Source organism: Mesoplodon bidens, assembly GCF_964165515.1.
Source record: "Mesoplodon bidens genome assembly, chromosome: 9".
In the NCBI taxonomy this organism is placed as follows: domain Eukaryota; kingdom Metazoa; phylum Chordata; class Mammalia; order Artiodactyla; family Ziphiidae; genus Mesoplodon; species Mesoplodon bidens.
The window spans coordinates 104,134,078-104,152,950 of record NC_138166.1 but is presented as its reverse complement, the minus strand read 5'-3'; the positions used below and the strand labels follow the sequence as shown (position 1 = coordinate 104,152,950).

The following is an 18,873-nucleotide window of genomic DNA, read 5'->3' as shown; positions in this document are numbered from 1 at the left end:
GAGGGGCCGGGGCCTGGGGGCGCGGGCCCTCCGCTCCTCCTTGGAGTTTCCATCCACGGGGAGCATGTGAGAGGCCCAAGCGCTGTGTGTGCCTCCCCGTCCCCGCCCCTCATGGAGGTTCTGTCCATATTGACTAGTCCTTCTGGTTCAGAAACTCTTTTTTAAGAAAAGCATGACTTTATACCTATATATATCCACAACAAAATACAGGGTGGGCCTCCAGGGCCTCTCTGCTGGTGCCTTCAGTTTATTGCTGCAGAAAAGCAGAAAGTAGCAGGTGATGTTTATTCATGGCCATGCTTGATTCCTCCCTCCTGGGCTCATTTCTGCAAACCCTTCCAGGGTTGTTAAAGCACACCTAAAAGGCTGCAGCCCTGAGCTTTGATCTGACTGCTTAATTGCCTTTACTAATCACGCCCACGTCAGGCTGATAAAAATAGCCTCCAGGGCGAGTCCCCCTGATGTGGGGTTGGGGGCGGCAGGGCTGAGGTCTCGGGGACTCCTGGTGGCGGCCTGAAATCACAGCTCTGATTAAGTAAGCCAACCGTAACCACTAGAGCTGTGCAAACCTCCTGACCCCAGGTTTTGGAGTATTTACTTACGGGGAAGCAGAAGGAAAATGGGGAGACGCTTCCTGGAAAAGATTCCAAATTGTTTTCCGACGTGCTCTGTTCCCAAGCAAAGTGAGAAGGCTCGCTGTCTCCTCCCCGGCCTCTCCTGTCTCCAGTCTCCTGTCTCCGTCTCCGTCTCCGTCTCTGTCTCCCTCCCTCCCTCCCTCTCCCCCTCCCGCCTCCCCTCTCTCAGTGTTTTCTCCTAAAGCAAAACTTCTGAATTAGAGGCTTCTGCTTTTGAGTATTGGCTAGTGCTTCTTCCCATTTGGCGGGGGTATTCATCCCAACCTCTTAACCTGAGCAGCTGCTTCTGCCTGTTCCACTAATCAGCTAACCCAGAAAGTAAGCCAGTCATTTGTACAAAGGACACTCGAGAGGCAGAAGATGCTGGACAAAGAAATGGACTCATGTGCCAGGAGACCTGCGGCTTGTCTATTTCCCGAGGAGGTGAGGAAGTGCTTAGCCCACGAGAAAAATCATCTTGACTGAACTGCGGTTTTAAATAAGGTGAGAATTTCACAGTATTTCAAGTATCAAGTGCCTCAGAATGTGACTGTATTTGGAGATGGGCCTTTCAAGAGGTGATGAAGTTAAATGAGGTCGTGGGTGGGCCCTGATCCAATCTGACCAGTGTCCTTATAAGAAGAGGAGGTCAGGACACAGACACGCACAGAGGGACGGCCGTGTGAGGACACAGGGAGGAGACGGCGTCTACACGGCAAGGAGAGAGGCCTTGGAAGAAATCAACGCTGCTGACACCTTGGTCTTGGACTTCTAACCTCTAGAAATGTGAGAAAGTACCTTTCTGTGAGTAAGCCACCCAGTCATGGTGTGTTACAGCAGCCCTAGGAAACACACACACACACACACACACACACACACACACACAAGCAGTTTTAAGCCACGGGAGGTAGTAGCATCTGTGGCTGGAAACCACTGGGCCAGGACATCAAACACTATTCTTTTTTTTTTAAATTTATTTTTGGCTGTGTTGGGTCTTCGTTGCTGCACGCGGGCTTTCTCTAGTTGCGGCGAGCACTTCTCATTGCGGTGGCTTCTCTCGTTGTGGCGCACGGGCTCTAGAGCGCAGGCTCAGTAGTTGTGGCGCGCGGGCTTAGTTGCTCCGTGGCACGTGGGATCTTCTTGGACCAGGGCTCGAACCCATGTCCCCTGCATTGGCAGGCGGATTCCTAACCACTGTGCCACCAGGGAAGTCCTTCAAAAACTTCTTAAAATGCAAATGTAGCTCAGGGAGGTTGTGGGCCAGTGAGTGTCAGCAACAAATAGTTTGGCATTTTTGTCGTGTGAGGTGGCACAGCCTATAGCGTGAGCCTGGACTCTGTAGGCAGCCTGCCTGGATTGGACCCTCACGCTGTCCCTTCCTGGCTGTGTGCCCACCAGCAAGTGTCTTAACCTCTCTGTGCTTCCTCTCAAAAAGGGGATATAATAATGCTCACCTCTTGGCATCCTGAGGATCAAGTGTGTTAATATTTGCAAAGGGCTGAGAAGAGCGCCTGTTCTCACCCTCACCTGAGAGGCCCAGGTGACAGGTGACAAGGAACCCAGGACACTGGTTTGCTGGAGGGGGCACAGAGCAATGATCTCGAGCACGGTACTCAAGTGCTCAGTCTCGAAACCTCTTCACACTCGCAGAAGTGACCGAGGGGGCCCCAGTGATATTTACCATGTGAGAAATTACCAATTAGAAATTTACCATATTAGAAAATAAAACCGAGAATATTTGAAAACATTTCTTAATCACTAAAAAATAACAATGATAAAGACTTTATATTTTACGACAAACAGCAATAGTTACATTTTTGCACCTCTCTTTACTGTCTGGCTTAGTAGAAGACGCTGGATTTTCCTGTCTGCTTCTTCAGTCCGTCCGTCGTGTCTCGTTTTGGCTGGAGAAAGAGCAGAAGACCTTGGGGCACACAGACATGTAGCTGCGCAGAGAAGGGCCGTGGGTCCCCTGGAGGGTCTTGGGCCTCTGGGGCGGGCCGAGTTTCCAAGGTGCTCAGCAGAGCCCGGGGCATAGGGGGCAAAGGCAGCGGGCTGACAGGTGGGCTCCGTGTCCTTCAACCAGGACAGCCCCGTTTCCATCAGGCTCACCCCTTGGGCTTCTGGGTTGTCTGATCTAGGGCGTGGGACTGGTTCTGGGAGGTTCAGGCAGGGGAGGTTCCACCAGGGGAGCCACAGAGGGAGCCACTGGGGCCCTGGGAGTTGCGGCATGAGAGGCCTCCAGGTGTGCCCAGGTGGGGAAGGCAGGGCGCCGTGTCAGCTGAGGCGCCTCCACACCCGACTCTGGGAAACATCTCTGGCAGCTGCGCGGAGGCCCGTGGGGCAAAGGTGCTGGCTGCTGGCTCACCCAGGGGGCAACAGGCCCCAGGGACACAGCACACCTGCTCCCCTGGTGCCTCTGAGCCCCCATGCCCGAGCGCACCGTCCCTGCGGAGCTGGCCCCATACCCAGGCTCTCAGCTGTCCAGAGCGAAAAGGGATTCGATCCAGGTGACCTGTCTCCAAACCTGGGCTCCCATCTTGCGACCTGCCCCCCTTAACCAGGTCCCTTGAGTGCCCACAGCAGCAGTGACGGCTTGCTTAGGCCCCGCCGATGGTGCAAACGGGGCCCTGGGCTGTGCTGGCCTTTCGCGCAGCTTCGAAGCCTGGGTGCTCGTGTCCGTCGCGGAGGCCAAGACACACTGGGCCCAGCTCGCTGTGGACGCCAGCCCCCTGGACGCAGTCCGGCATCCCAGAGCCCCAGGTCACGCTGACCGGTCCTTTCAGTGGCCAGGAGATGTCACCCTCACATCTTTTGCAGAGCCAGGGTCAGAAGGCCATGGAAGCTGAGAGCTTCAGGCAGGTGAGTGCAGCAGGCAGCCAGGTTCTCCAGAGAGACAGAACCAGTAGGAGAGAGAAATACATATATCTCTGCATTGTAAGGAATTGGCTCACGTGATTGTGGAAGCTGACACGTCCTCCAGTTGGCCGTCCTGCTAGTGGGAGACCCAGAACAGCCGATGGGGTGAGATGCAGTCCGAGCGCGGAAGAAATCCCACGTCCCAGCTTGAACACAGGCGGTTCTCCGGCGCCCTTTTGTTCTATCCAGGCCTCCAACGGATTGGATGAGGCCCACGCACACAGGGAGGGCAACCTGCTGTACTCAGTCTACAGATCCAAATGTTAATCTCTTCCAGGAACACCTTCACTGGCACACCCAGGATAATGTCCAAATGTCTGGGCGCATGTGGCCCAGCCAAGTTGTCATGTAAAGTTAACCGTCACCCCCGTGGAAGCTGCCCAGGTCTCGGTGAGCGGAGGGGCCGGGACCAGCCCACCCTCGAGCCTCCTACCCCACCATGCTCTCCTCGGTGCCCCTGAGCAGGATGGACAGGACCGCCCTGGCTGAGGGCTCCTTCCGGCTGAGAGGCGGGGCAGGGGCCCTCCCCCGCTCTCCAGTGGGCCCGCCTGTGGGAACCAGAGTCCTCACGTCCCTGGTCCCAGTTTTAAGGCCATCTGCTTGTTTCTGTAACTTTCCCCAGAAATTTGCTTCCAAGCAGTCCCAGTGAAATCAGTGCAGACAACTTTTTAGTCCATCCAAATGTAAAACCGTGTCTTATTTTCCAGTCTCTGCCACCCACAAACCTTGGGCAGCGGCCTCCCGGCTCCTCACTGCAGCGAGGCGCCATCACATGCAGGTGAAGGGGCCTCTCAGCCACCAGGGAACGGGGCCCAGGGACGTGAAGCCGGGAAGACTCAGTCCAAGCCAGCAGCCTTGATCCTTCCGTCCAACCGGCCCCTTCCCTCCCCCAGCTGCTGGATGAAAGGTCGGGACTAGAATAAACTCTAAGCAGATATCAGCATCAATTGAGATAAACATCAAGCTTTATTGACCTAAGAGGTAAATATTGATGGAGCTTAAATACCAAATCAATATTTACCTCTAGGGACAATATAGCCTGAAACTGCAGTTGGGATATGTGTGCTTAAACACATCCACAAATTCCCGTCTTCATCAGGAGTGCCGGCCGTTCCAGCAACACACGAAGACCCCAAGACACTCCATTTCTGGAGGCACCAAACCCGAGTGCTGGCCGGAGATCTCAGTCAAAAGGGAGTGTTGGCACCAACCACGAGGTCCGGAGCTGAAGCTGCGTGGCCCACACAGAGCAAACTGGGAAACTGACTGTCACATTTTTGCTGAGATTCACCTGAGAGGAGATAAGATTCCAGCCAGAGAGGTACCTAGTGTACACACCTGCCAGCCTGGTCTTGTCACCAGCACCTGCGTGGCGTGTTCAGCAAGGGGCCTCCCCGCTCTCCGGGCTTCTCAACCCCAGGGAATAGCCTCTGCTGCGATAAGAGTGGTGTTGACTGTTTGCTTAGAAACAGTAGCCGCAGCAGGTGTAAAGGATTAAGAAAGTATCGGGAAAAAGAAGCCAAGAGTTCAAGTTGGGCAGCTGTACCCATTAATTCCCCACCCTGCTGTGATGTTGACATTGTTCCGGATTGAAGGGATGGCCCCGCACTCTGGTCTGTGGGGCCTCTCCACCTCCCTGCGAGGCTCCCCTGCTGACCAGCCCAGCCTCTCCAGGCTTCTACCTCCCCTCCATCCTTTAATTTAAAAAGCTTGTGTAATAAATGAATAAGTCCCACAGTACAAAAATTCATCAAGTACAAACAGACGTAGGAAAAAATACAAGTCTTCTTCCACACCTTGTGTCTGCTGTCCTCCCAGAAGTGGCCACCACGAACGGCGGCCAGTTTTCCCACCAGACATTTTGCTGTGAAGATACCTACATGTATCATTACAGCCAAACAAATTACTATTATATAAATGGGCTCCGGCTATAGACCTTATGTAACAGGATGAGGTGGAGAGCTTTCAGATTAATAAAACAGAACAATCTATCCTGTCTTGTCACTGCTGCAGAGCATTCCATGACAGCACTTCTCAAACGTTTGGTCTCAGGACCCTGGCACACTCTTCAAAGTCATTGAGGACCCCTGAGAGCTATTGTTGTCATGGATTACATCTGTTGGCATTTATCATAATAGAAGCTAAAACTGAGAAACTAAAATACATTCATTCATTGAAAAATAAAAACAGACCCATCACACGTTAATATATATATATAAAAAAAGAACCCATTGGGGGCTTCCCTGGTGGTGCAGTGGTTGAGAGTCTGCCTGCTGATGCAGGGGACACGGGTTCGTGCCCCGGTCCGGGAGGATCCCACATGCCGCGGAGCGGCTGGGCCCGTGTGCCGTGGCCGCTGAGCCTGCGCGTCCGGAGCCTGTGCTCCGCAACGGGAGAGGCCACAACAGTGAGAGGCCCGCGTACCGCCAAAAAAAAAAAAAAAAAACACACAGTGGTATGAAAAAGAATTATATTCCAAAACAAAGTCAGCGAGATGAGTGGCATTGTTTTATATCGTCGCAAATTGCCTTAATGTCTGCATTCTCCTGTCTGTTCTGTCTCCCGTCTGCTGGGACATCACACGTTGTGTAGCCTCTGGAAAGCTCCACTGGCCACTCAAGAGTAAATGGAAAGGACAGAAAGCGTCTTCGCCTCATGAAAACGGCTTTGACCTCACGGGCCCGGAGGAGGCCTTGGAGCCCCAGGGGCCCAACCACTGTGTGGGAGCTTCCTTCTACAGTAGGGATGTCACAGGTGTAGAGTGACAGTTCTCCTACGTGTTGGTATAAATTCTGCATCACTTGCAACATCTCAGTTCTTGAGGAACCTACTGACCTGTATTTTTGAGCTCCAACTACGTCCCTGGCACCGGGGCCTGGGAAGGGGCACCGTGCCCACCAGAGCTTCCCTCTTGGGACGGGGCGGGGGCTCCATCCCGAGAGGGAAGCTCTTAACGTAGGTTCGTGAGTGAACCTACGGCGTGACATTAGGTGGTGACAAAGCTGGCAGAGGCGAACCCAAGACGACAGGAGAAAGATTCTAAGTTCAGTGTTAGAGAGGGGCTGTCTGCCGGCCATGTTGGTGGCTCGGTTGTGGGAAGAGCCTGCGGGCGGGAATGAGCCAGTCTGCTTGAGGACCACGAAGAAGGCAGCATGGCGGGAGCTGAGGGGGACGTGCATCTGAAGAGGTGACCACGGAACAACCTCTGGATTTAGTCCAGGCGGGATAGAAGCTGTCTTAGCTCAGGCCGCATAACAAAATACCCCAGACTGGGAGGTTTGAACAACAGAAATGTATCTTCTCACAGTTCTGGAGACGGGAGGTCCAAGATCAAGGTTCTGGCTGATTCAGTTTCTGGTGAGGACCCTCCACCTGGCTGGGAGGTAGTCACCTCCTCACAACTCTCAGTCTGGAGCTTCTGAAAGGTGGTTCTGGAGCCTCTGCTTTAGAATAATGCACGGCGCTGGTTAAAAATGCAGACCCCTGGACCACATCTCACATCTGCAGCCTGTATTTTATTGGCCTGACAGGGAAATGGAACCCCGGCGGCAGACGAGAGCTGAGCTGGGGAAGTTATGCCCAAATGTCTAGAGCTGTTTCCTCCTGTTTCATTTTCATGTCCTTTGGGATGAGGTAGAGCTGTGCCCCAGGAGAATCTGAGGCTCATACCTGAATATGAGTCTGGACTCATGCGTGACCGTGGAGACCACCTAACTCCAAGCCAGGAAGAAAGGAAACCACCCAGGGCGATACAGACAGAGTGGATCAGCTATCGACCGAGCCCTGGGTAATCACCCCTGAGAGGCGGAGAAGGACCTGAATGCAGCCCTGGGGGATGAAGCCCATGGAGATGCCTGCTCTCTCTCCAGAGACACAGGTCTCCCCAGGCTGCAGGGAGAGCCTGGGGTCCTGGCGGTGCTCGTCTCAGAGCAGGTTTCAACATCCTCAGCCCTTACAGCAGTCCTGTTGGGTTGGTGTTATCATCTCGCACTTTGTGGGTGAGAAAACTGTCACTTACAGCTATTTCTTTGAAAGTTTGTTCCTCAGTCTGGGTGCTGCCTGAGCCTGAGAGTACGAGTGTGTGGAAGGGAGACGTGGACACACTGTCCCGTCCTCAGCGCTGTTGGAAGTTTGCAGCAGGTGGTTCTGCCGTGGGACACCTGTGCACGGCTGGATGTTTAACAGCATCCCTGTCCTCTCCCTGCTGCGTGTCAGTAGCAGACTGCCCTCCAGTTGTCACAACAAAAACTGTCCCCAGGATTGTGGAATGTCCCCCTGGTCGAGAACCACTGGCTTGTGGAAGCCTCCTCCCGCTGCAGGAGCAAGGGATAAGGGTCAGGAAGCCCCCGTGTAACCCCCCTGGCCCTACACTGTCCTACCTGGAGGTGGGACCGTTCCCAGCTCAGGGAGGCAAGAGGCCCAGCAGGTGAGACGCTGCGGTCAAAGCCTTTCCACATGATAGCTTTTGCTGGAAGGGAAGGAGAAAGTTCAAGGGCTCCCCAGGCCTGAGCTGGGGAAGGACCTGGTGATGGTGGCAGGCTTTGGGAAGAGAAGTGACTTCAGCTTCTTGTCCAGAGGCCATTTCCCTGCTATTGACAGAACCAGAACTCAACCAGGTCCCCAGACTCACAAGAGGAGATGAGCCTGTCTAACTGGCATGTTCTGGGCAACTTTGACACCACAGGAGGGAACCGTTATCGAATTCAGCCTGGAAAGACAGCCTGGAAATAGTGGTTTTGGGGGAAAGTATGGACAAAAGAACCACCACCCAGCCAACAGCAATCTGTGGGTCCTTGTATGAGCAAAGGGCCTCCACTTCCCCATCTATAAAATGGGTGGGTTGACCAATGACAGTCTCTCTGTGTCGGTTCTGTCCTTCCTGAGGTCTCCCCCAAGGAGGGGGGATGTCGTCCTGGAGCCATGGGCAGGCTGTTTTGTCGCCTGAGCACGAGGGGAGCCCTGAGTTAGAATCTGTTGTCAACACTGAAGGGAGCTGAAGGAACGTGAAGGGCTGTCAGTCTGGCTGGCACCCTACCCCAGTCTCATCGGGTGGCCGGCAGCAAAGATCAAAGGGCATTCATGTATTTAATTTTTTCTAGACCACAGTTTCCTCTGCTCTAGCTCAATCAACTAAGTGAAAATGGACTAAAAATATTAGATGTCGTGTCCTCCTTCTTGCAAACCGCTTTCCTGCATGAGAAAGAAGTAGGCTGTGTATTTGGAACCATGAAAGATGAGTCAGTGTCTGCCTCCTGACGCTGTAAACACTCTCAGATTAAAGTGGTCCACGTCGCAGGCAGTGGGAAACGCCGCGCTGATTTCACTAAGAGGCAGGGCTGATGCCAGATCAAAACGGTCTGCATTGGCTCCTACACCCAACCCGTCAGCACCATTAGGACGGCATCACGGCGCCAGCGGGGGGCTGGGGTTTCAGCTCCACCCAGAGCTGGAGCTGGAGACCAACGTGAGTCCACGACCTCTCAGGGCCACAGGGTCTCACTTGTAAATGGCGGTAAACATAACAATAATGATGCAGACGGCTACTATTATAGGGTTATTGTGAGAGCCTGTGCAATAGTGTGTGGGAAGCACTTAGCACACCACCTGGGGGTTACATCCCCTTTGTCGTTTCTTGGTTTGTGTTTTTAAATCTTCTCCCTTTTTCTTTGATTAGGAATTAACCAGCTTTTTAATTTACTCGTAAATCCAGCTACTACACTGTTCATAATTCATTTTTTCCTGTTATCTTATTGATCCTTCTTCTGCTTTGCTTCAGTTTTTTTTTTTTTTTTTTGGCCACACCACTCGGCATGCAGGATCTTAGTTCCCCAACCAGGGATGGAACCTGTGTCCCCTGCAGTGGACGTGTGGAGCGTTAACCACTGGACCACCAGGGAAGTCCCTGCTTCAGTTTATTTTATCTCTCTTTTTCCAACTTTTTGAGTGAGATGATGCATATATATAATTTCTTTTTTACCGATGTAAATATTTAAGTCTGTGAACATGCTTTAGTTATAGTCCATAAATTTCATCTAGTATTTTCACTGTTATTTCCCAGAAATTCTATAATTTCACTTTGTATTTCCTTCTGATTCAAAAGTTGATTAATAGGGAATTATAAAATTTCTAGGTGAAGGCCTTTTCTGGTTTTGTGATTTTTGTCAACCTCTAGTTGTATTTCACTATAATTAGAAACATTTTCTGCATTGTTTCTCCTCTTTGAAATTAACTGAAATTTTGACTTATAAATTTGCCAATTTTTGTGAATAATGGTAAAAACTGGGAAACTATGATAGACTCTTTTCCTCCTCTTAAATTCTTTAAAATGTATGTGACTGTTGAAAGCAAGATTATAACATCTTTTGGGTTTATTAACTCTGGAGATGTGACACATCTGACAACTGAAACATAGCAGGGGAGGAGAAAGGGAACAATATGGTTGTGAGGCTTCGGCAGTTAACTTGAGATGGTAAAATATTACCTGTAAGCAGATGTGAGATGTTAGGTAAGCATACTGTAATCCCTAGAGCAACTGCTAATAGCAAAAAGATATAGCCAAAAAGACAATAGATCATCTAAGATGGAATACTAAAAAAAGTTCAAATAACTCAAAGGAGGCGGGAAAAGTGGATCACAGCCAAAGTGAACAAACAAAGTCTCCTATAAATCCTGTGTTTCTGCCTATTTTCCTTGTATCTTCTGTAATTGCTGCTTCTTGAAAGTCTTACAATAATATTTAGGGTATTAATATTCACAACTGCTACATCTTTATTGTAAATCATAATGCTAAAGGTCTCAAAGTGCCTTTGCTTTACCTCACTGCATGTGTTTTGGCTGCAAAACTACCTTGTTTCACGTTAAGACCGAGACCTCAGCCTTTTTGTGGGTGGGTATGCCTTTGCCTATACTTTGATTTTTTTCCGTTTTAAATACCTGGGTGAATTTTGGGTGAATTTCTTGACTAGAACCATGGAGCTGGATTTGCTTCTCGATCGTGCAGCCAGCCTCCACAAAGTCCCCGGAGCCCCCATCTCGTGGTCTTCATCTCCTGTGGGATTTCCTCGTGCAGCGGCCAGTGTATGGAATGTGGGGAGGCTTACGGAAGTGACAAAGTCTGATTTTCTTTCCCTTTTCTTTTGTCTGGACGCCTAGAGGAGTTTCCCTTTGTATTTGGGCACATATTCCACTGGGGACAGCTCCCTCTACCCGCAGCCTGTAGCGTCCAGCCCCTCCTGGGGCTCCGGCCAAAGCGAGAAGAAGGCGGATTTGGAAAAAACACCTGGTTTCCAAACCCATCTCTGCTATTACTAGAAGTCACGTGGCCCCTCTGAACGCCATGTGTAGAAATGGGTTTAATTGTACCTCTGGCCACCCCTTATCCACTGGTTTTAGGCTTAGATCAGACAAGAAAGTGCAGGTGACCTGCGGTGTAAAGCACGTGCCAGAGTCCCGTGTTGCTGTGTGCACACAGCTGCGTCTGCACTCCCCACTGGACTTCCCGCTGCACTGGCCGTTCTGGGGGTGAGGGGTCAGGAGAGCTGCCCCGGGGGCTTGGCTGGGGCAGCGGGGGTACTCTGCTCGCAAACACAGAGCTTCTCACTTGTCCCTGCACATGTCCACCTTAGGGGCCTTCCTCTATTTAAGGTATCTCTCCAGGCTTTGTTCAGTTTGACAATTTCATTAACTTCACCACCGCATCTTCGTCCAGGTGATTGATAAAATTCTGGCCACTTCAGGGCCCAGGACGGAGTTCCGAGCAGCAGGGCCTTCAATCTGGGTTGACAGCCATCACTTACCTGAGCTGATTATTCCTACTTGGGTTGCAGTGATTCAACCAACACAAGCGTCTGATTAAATCTGGTACCTTCTGCGTCGACCTGCCAGCCGGTCTTGCCGGTTCACTCCCGTAAATGAGACGCTCACTAAGTGTGTAGCCCGGAGCTTAATTAAGGCCTGATTGTAGTGTCTGCTCCCAGGGGTGTATGCGGTTCACTGTGTTAACAGCAAGTAAGCACCTGCACCCGGCGTTCTTGGCCTTGGCACGGAAGACCGGGGCTGGATGGTCACGGGAGGACCAGTGGCTCCCTGGCCTCCACCCACCAGGCGCCAGCAACACCCTCCCTCCTCCAGTCGGGACAATCCAGAGTGTCCCCAGGGACACAAAACTGCCTGGCTTGGGGACCGCCGGCCTGCCCAGTGCTGGCTCGGGGCAGGTGCCGTGGGTCGGCCCCTGTTGCGGTGATCTCATGCGGCCCAGTACTCCTCCCCCTGGTCTTCTGAGTAGTACCGTGATGCTCCTGCTTCCACGCTGTCCACCGGGCTTCGTGGCTCACCAGACATCTTGCTGCATTCAAGCTGCAGCCTCCATGGTGCTGCCCGGTCTGCTGAGCCGCTGGCCCCATGGCAGGGAAGCAGGGGCACCCCGGCTTGCTTCACCCTCACCCGCGACAGTGCGGGACGGACGTGGGAGCAAAGACAGACAGCTTGGCTCTGGAACTCCACCTCTGGGTCATATTAGCTTCTCCAGGGAAGATGGAGTTGGCCCTCCAGACCGTTTCCGGCTGAGAAAACCGGGCAGAGCAGCTGGCCTCTCTGAAGGTCGGCTTGCGCACCTTTAAGAACCTTGGAGGGGTCCACACCACCTTCCTCACAGGTGCTGGGGACAAATCGGGTCAGCTGGTCACTTATGAAATCGTAAAGCTGCTGTGTGGACGAGGACGCTCCACTCTGTGGCCCGGGAGTTAATTCTAAAAAGGGCGCCCAGACTTTCTGATCACGGACAGCCTTGCTCTGCAGGGACTTAGGTTTCCTGGGGCATCTGAGGCGGACGAGGTTCAATCAGGCCCAAACTGGGTTCAGTACGACCAAGCTCCTTGTGAGCCAGGGACACTGTGATTAACGAGCTCCGTGCTCATTCCTCTGTGGAGCGGCAAAGCCCGCCCGCCCCGGGAGCTCTGGGGTGGGGGCCCCGGGGCAGATGGGAGGGAGCGAGGATGGGGGAAGGGGGGTGGGGAGCATGGCCTCTTGCCTCCTTCACCCCACAGCTCAGAGCTCGCCGCCCTGACGTCTGTCAGTCTGTATCCTTGTTCAGTTGTCGAAGATTTTCTGTGGGCGCGGTATCACTGCAGCATCTTTTTTTATTTCCTTCTCCGGAAATTAATAAAATTTGTATATTAAAAGAAAAAACCTGAAAGAACATAATTGTACGTATTTGCTAATCTTCCCTCTGGACTTAGACCTTGTTCAGTGCATCTGTGTCCTTCAAGGGTCCTGGGCTCTTAAAACTTGGCCCGTGGCTTCAGAGTTGAGGTCGGTCTGCCAGCTGGAAGGCCGTAGGAGGGCACGGCATGATGGCTGGTGGGCCCGCCTGCAGTCACAGAGCAGCCACACGGAACCCTCCGGGAGAATCTTTACCCCGTTCTGTGGAGAGTGAGATCTATCTCCCACCCCCTGTGTCCGGGCTGGCCCTGTAACCTGCTCTGGGGTGGGAGGGATGCTGTGTAACTTCTTCCTTCAGTGACACGGGATCCCCTCTTGGAGACCAGCACCTGGATGAAGTCTGGCCACCCTGAGACCACCATACTGGGAGGGAGTGCAAGCTAGCCCCAGGGAGAGAGGGAGTGTCCAACCAGCCCCCCATGGTTCCAGCTCACACAGCTGAGATCCCAGACACCGAGTGAGCATATTAGTGTCCTGTGGCTGCCATAACATACAGCCACAGACAAGGCTCCAGTGTGAAATCGAAAAGATGTGCTGCCCCATTTGCCTTGTTGCTGAGCTGAGATCCTCAGTCATCCGGGGCTGCACCTGAATTTGACTTGCACTTACACTCTGTGACATTACATGTTAATTTATGGATTTTTTTAATCAGTAGAGATGCAGATGATTTCTGTTTGGTGGAGAAGATGACCCAAAGGCTGCAGTTCTATTTCCCTGCAGGACAGTGGTCACCTTTGCCTCTGACTTAGAAGAAACTTCAGGCCCATCGCATGGCATAAAACCCTGTTCTCTGCTGCTTATTGAACCAGCTTTACCATTTTGCTGGCTCCCAGGCTGAGTTCAACAAATCTTTGGCAGGTGTTCACCCCATATTTGTATGAGAGTCTTATTTTTAACTTTTTAAGATTATACTTGGCCATGTGGACTGACTCAGGTTGTATACTGAATCCAGAGAGAAAACCGATCCCTGAGGTGAGCTTGAGCTTAATGTCTGAGAATATTATGGCCACATGATCATGGGAAGGGATGACCAGCCGACAGGGACGTGTAGATGAGGAGGGAGGAAAACGGGAAAAACTTTTCATGCAGAAGGATAAACACTACCAGGAGAGACAGGTAACATTTACAGGTCCACGGAGAGCGGCCAAGAGGGGAACCTAAGCTCATCCCCAGATTGGAAAAGCATAAACGTCTCGTGGGCGAGAAGAAACTGCTAAAGAGGGAAGAAAAGGCACGTCTTTCTCAAGCAGCGCCAGGAGTTGGAGGACATCTGGTGGATGCTGTTGCTGGACGCAGTTGTGACAGAACTGGTTATGGGGGATGCAGCCCCTGACTCTAGGGAGTGTGTGATCTAGCTGGGCCCGTGGACGCGGCACCCCGAACTTAAACCATACAAAACATGTTTCAGGAACCAGGTGAACTCTTTTGTTCAGTGGTGCAGGCAGCTGGAGCTCAGGATTCAGAGGAGGTGGTGACAGTGAGGGCTCAGGGTCTCAGGAGGCCTTCCTTCAGGAGGAGAGATGGAGCTGGTCTCTACGGAGCAGAATTCAGAAAGGTAGAGCAGGCTGGGGACCAGAGGACATCCCCCAGGGGGCCCTAACCCAGGGCTGACATTCCAAACCCTCAAGGATGCCTAGGCTGGGGAAGCACCAGCCAACCAGAAAGAACTCACCTACAGCTTGAGGCAACCAGCGTTAGCTCTTCATTTCCTGGATGTCGGGGTGGTTTGATGGTGAATTTTATGTGTCAACTTGTCTGGGCCACAGTACCCAGATAATTGGTTAAACGCCAGCCCAGATGTTGCTGTGAAGGTCTATTTTAGATGAGATTAACATTTAAATCAATACATTCTGAGTAAAGCAGATTGCTTTCCCAATCAGCTGAAGGTCTTAAAAGGAAAAAGGGTGTGGTTCCCTGAAGAAAGGGGAGTTCTGCCTCAGGCTGGAGCTGCAGCATCAGCTCTTCCCTGGACTTCAGCCTGCCAGACTGCCCTGCAGATTTCAGACTTGCAACCTGAAAATCATGTGGGCCAACTCCTTAAGCTAAATCCCTCTGTCTCTGTCTCTCTCTCACCCTCTCTCTATATAGCCAGCTAGCTAGATATAGGTATAGATAGATCTATCTCTGTATCTATATCGGTATCTATCTCTGTATCAATATCCGTATCTATCTCTCTATCTATATCAGTATCTATCTCTGTATCTATCTCCGTATCTCTATATCTACCTCTGTATCTATATTGGTATCTATCTCTGTATCTATATCTGTATCAATCTTTGTATCTATCTGTATCAATATCTGTATCTCTGTGTCTGTCTCTGTATCTATATCTGTATCAATATCTGTATCTATCTCTGTATCAATATCTGTACCTATCTCTGTATCTCTCTCTGTATCAATATCTGTATCTATCTCTGTATCTATCTCTGTATCAATATCTGTATCTATCTCTGTATCAATATCTGTATCTATCTCTGTATATTTGTATCAATATCTGTATCTCTGTATCAATATCTGTATCTATCTCTATATCAATATCTGTATCTACCTCTGTATCTATATCTGTATCCACCTCTGTATCAATATCTGTATCTCATCTGATCTCCCAGACAGGGCTCTCTCCCACAGCAGCAGGACCAGGTGCCTTCTGAGGCTGCGAGCCTGCACCCAGTGTCATGTGTCACCCCGAGTTTTAAGTCCCCACCTGCAGATCAGGCGTTTGCTGCTGCCCACAGCCCACTCCCTTCCCTCTCTGTCCCTCTGGGTCTACGCACCAGCACAGGGTTCTTCATTCCTGTCGTGGCTCCCACACAGGCCAGTGCACTCGCTGCTCAGTCAATGCTGGTCGAATTGATGAAAGACCCAGCCCATAACCAGAGGCCCCAGATGAATCCTTGGCTAAGCGGAGCCTTGTAAAACTGGTAAGTCTGACCCTGACCCTGTGCCCCAAGCCTGGCACATGGCTCCTCTGGACCTCGGTTTTCTCCCTCAGTACCAAGAGAAGGCCCTTTGCGGTCCTGACTTCATGTGCTCCCAGATGTGGCCCATGTCAGCCGGAAGGCGGGGGTCCCGGGCAGCCCCAGGTCTGAGCTCCCACAGAAATGCACTGTGGGCTGCACGAGCAATTTAAATGTGCTTGTAGCTACATGAAAGGGGTCACAAGAAACGAGGGAAATTGCCAGTGTCTTCTGTAATCCATTGTAACCAAATATCCTTTCAATGTGCAGTCAGTATAAAAATGCATTAATACTAGTTCACTTTTTTTTTTTGATGTTAAGTCTTCAAAACTGGTGTGTGTTTTACAGATAAAGCACGTCTCAATTTAGGTACTAAATTTTCACCCGTTAAAGGGAAATGTAGTCCTACCAGTCCTACCAGTCCTAGTGAGTTTAAAGCAAAAATAACTCATGCCGCCTCCGTCTTTCAAGCTGACTTGATTAAAAGGAAGAATTGGGTTCGGCCTCACTGGCCTCGGTCCAGGCCGGCCCCTGAGAGCCACCTTCTCGCGTGCGGGGTGCCACCCAGCGGCCACGCCTGGGAGTGCAGGGTCCTGCCCAGGATTCAAAACCTTCCCGAAACCAGGCTCTGAATGCGCTGCTTGAATTTCTGTGCACACTTCTGGGGGAGGGAAGGGATGTGTGGGGGAGGAGAGAGGGAAAAGTAGTGATGCGTGTGTGTTCATTCCAGTTCCCAGATCACCGTGGTGACTGCGTGAGCTGGCAGATCTGTGTCCTTAAACCACCTGCTGTGGTGACTGTGATGTGCTGAGCTCCAAGCTGAACGGCAGGACTGCAGAGCTGGTGGCCGTCTCGGTCAGCTCAGGCAACCAGGGCAAAGTACCACGGACCAGGGGATTCACAGCTCTGGAGCTGGAAGTCCAAGATCAAGGTGCCGTCAGGGTGGGTCCAGGTGAGACCTCTCTAGCTGGCTCGCAGAGGGTGCCTTCTTGCTGTCTGCCCACACGGCCTCTTCTCTGCGTGCATTCAGAGAGGGTGCCCTGGTGTTTCTTCTTACAAGGGTCCACCACCCCTACGACCCCATTCAACCTGAATTACCACCCTAAAGTCTTCATCTCCAAATACAGTCACACTGGGGGTTAGGGCTTCAACAGAAGAATTTTGGAGAACACAGTTCCGTCCATAACAGAGGCAGTTGCCCCATTTTATAGCAACTGAGGTTAAGACTTGCTGAAGGTCATGCAGAGCCAGGCATCGGCCGGGCTGTCTGGCCCCCGAGCTCGCATTCTCCCGTGAGCGTTCTCAGCCTCTTTGCCTCTAGCCCCTGTCGACAAAAAATAAATAAATATAAAAAGGATCAATGGTCAATCTAAGAAAAAATGGAAAATTTTTATTTGAGCCAACCTGAGGATTATAACCCAGGAGACAGTTTCTTAGAGAGCTCTGAGGACAGCCCCGAAGAGGCGGCGCGGGGCAGGTCAGTACATGTGTGATTCTGGGGAAGGGTACATGCAATCAAGCACTCATCCTGGTAGAAGGTCACTACTCTTCGTAGGAAACAGATATTTTAGTTAATGGTTTAGTGCTTTTCTAAATATGGGAAGATGAAAGAAACTGGGTTCATAACATTCTCTCCTGAACATATCTAACCATCTGAGAGTTTTGTCAGTCTCCAGAGCACAAAGGGCCTCATCCTGATCTTTGCCCTGAACTCCTTTCAGGGTGTATTGTAGGTCAGCGACTGCAGTGGCTAAGGGCCTGATGCTTGTAGAACTGGATGGTGGGCAACATTCTGTATTTTACAGCCCCTTCCCTTTTGGTCTTAATTTCAGCTAAGGTTTGGGAGGCATTTTATGACCAATTTGTCCCACGGCACTAGGAACGCTCGTTCCCAGGTCAGGCGAGGATGTCATTGACGGGCCCCTCAACGTGCTGTTCCTAGGCCCTGTTAACAGTAACCACAGGCTTCTGGACCACCAGTCCTGCTAATCTGTTACAGTCCAGGAAATGATTCCCTCGTGTTGTTTCTTCCCATATCTAGAGTTACACGGTTATAGTCATTGACCTTATAGAATTAGATATTTGATCAATCGTTTCAAGTTGCCTAAACATCATTAATTTTATCTGAGGCTCAGTCACACATTTGGTAATGCAAGAAATGTAAAATAGAATACAAGTAATATAGCTAGTAACTAATAAGGTCATAAGTATTTAAGCTCAGAACTTCCATTAGGTGTGGCCCAGTATCTCCCCACATCATCTGACTGGTCTGTTCTCTTTCAGGGAAGTGATGTATTGATATTGCACATAAAGTTCACCAAAGCTGTCTGCACGTTCACGGTGAGTGGTGGGTCGTCGTGACCTGTTACAGGATTGAGAAAGGAAACTCCTACCTTCTTAGGAGTTAACACGGCTGGTGCCAGAAGAAGAAAAATGGATCTTTATGGCTGAGCAGGTATTTCTGGTTGATGCATTAGGCAGATGCACAGTGCACAGTAGAGGGGAAGGAGGAGTCCCAAGCAGGCAGAGAAAACTTTTGCATTAAAATTTTCTTGTCTTAAAATAGGAATTTTGGGGCTTCCCTGGTGGCGCAGTGGTTGAGAGTCCACCTGCCGATGCAGGGGACACGGGTTCGTGCCCCGGTCCGGGAAGATCCCACATGCCACGGAGTGGCTGGACCCGTGAGCCATGGCCGCTGGGCCTGCGTGTCCGGAGCCTGTGCTCCGTGACGGGAGAGGCCACAACAGTGAGAGGCCCGTGTGCCACACACACAGAAAAAAAGAATTTTTATTTCATCACCCCCACCCCACCTCCGACACACAAGCTCTCAGTAGCCTCGCTCCACATCTGTTTCTCCAGATCAGCCCCCTCTCTCCTTTCAAGCCTGCGTTTCTTCTCCTTCAGGTTAGGGAGCAAAATGTCAAAGTTATCTTTGACTTTTACTAGTCCTGTCTTTTACAAACCTCATTCATGACTACAGTGTGAGGTAATACAGAAAAGTGACAGTAAGTTGCTTACATGCCAGTTATAATTACTTGCCTTGAATAAAATAAATCCTAGAAGAGTCCAAGCAGAACTCGTTCAAAATGCAAATTTTCAGACCCCCTCCCCAGAACTGCTGAGTCAGGACCCCGAGGGGGCCCAGTGATCAGGTTTGAACAAGC

General features: G+C 51.2%; 2 long non-coding RNA genes across 3 annotated transcripts; both read left to right on the top strand.

Moving 5' to 3' along the window:
* The first annotated feature begins 802 nt into the window (after window positions 1-802).
* On the top strand, window positions 803-6,425 carry LOC308622218. Of its 2 annotated transcripts, none has more exons than XR_014016582.1 (3): window positions 803-1,418; window positions 2,463-4,514; window positions 4,633-6,425. It is a non-coding gene; the product is annotated as an uncharacterized lncRNA (long non-coding RNA). The 2 variants fall into 2 exon arrangements; XR_014016583.1 differs by having other exon boundaries at window positions 803-3,923; window positions 4,241-4,514.
* Window positions 6,426-15,566: 9,141 nt separating this feature from the next.
* Window positions 15,567-18,423, top strand: LOC308622219. The gene is made up of 3 exons (XR_014016584.1): window positions 15,567-15,673; window positions 16,440-16,661; window positions 17,993-18,423. It is a non-coding gene; the product is annotated as an uncharacterized lncRNA (long non-coding RNA).
* The last annotated feature ends 450 nt before the right edge of the window (window positions 18,424-18,873 follow it).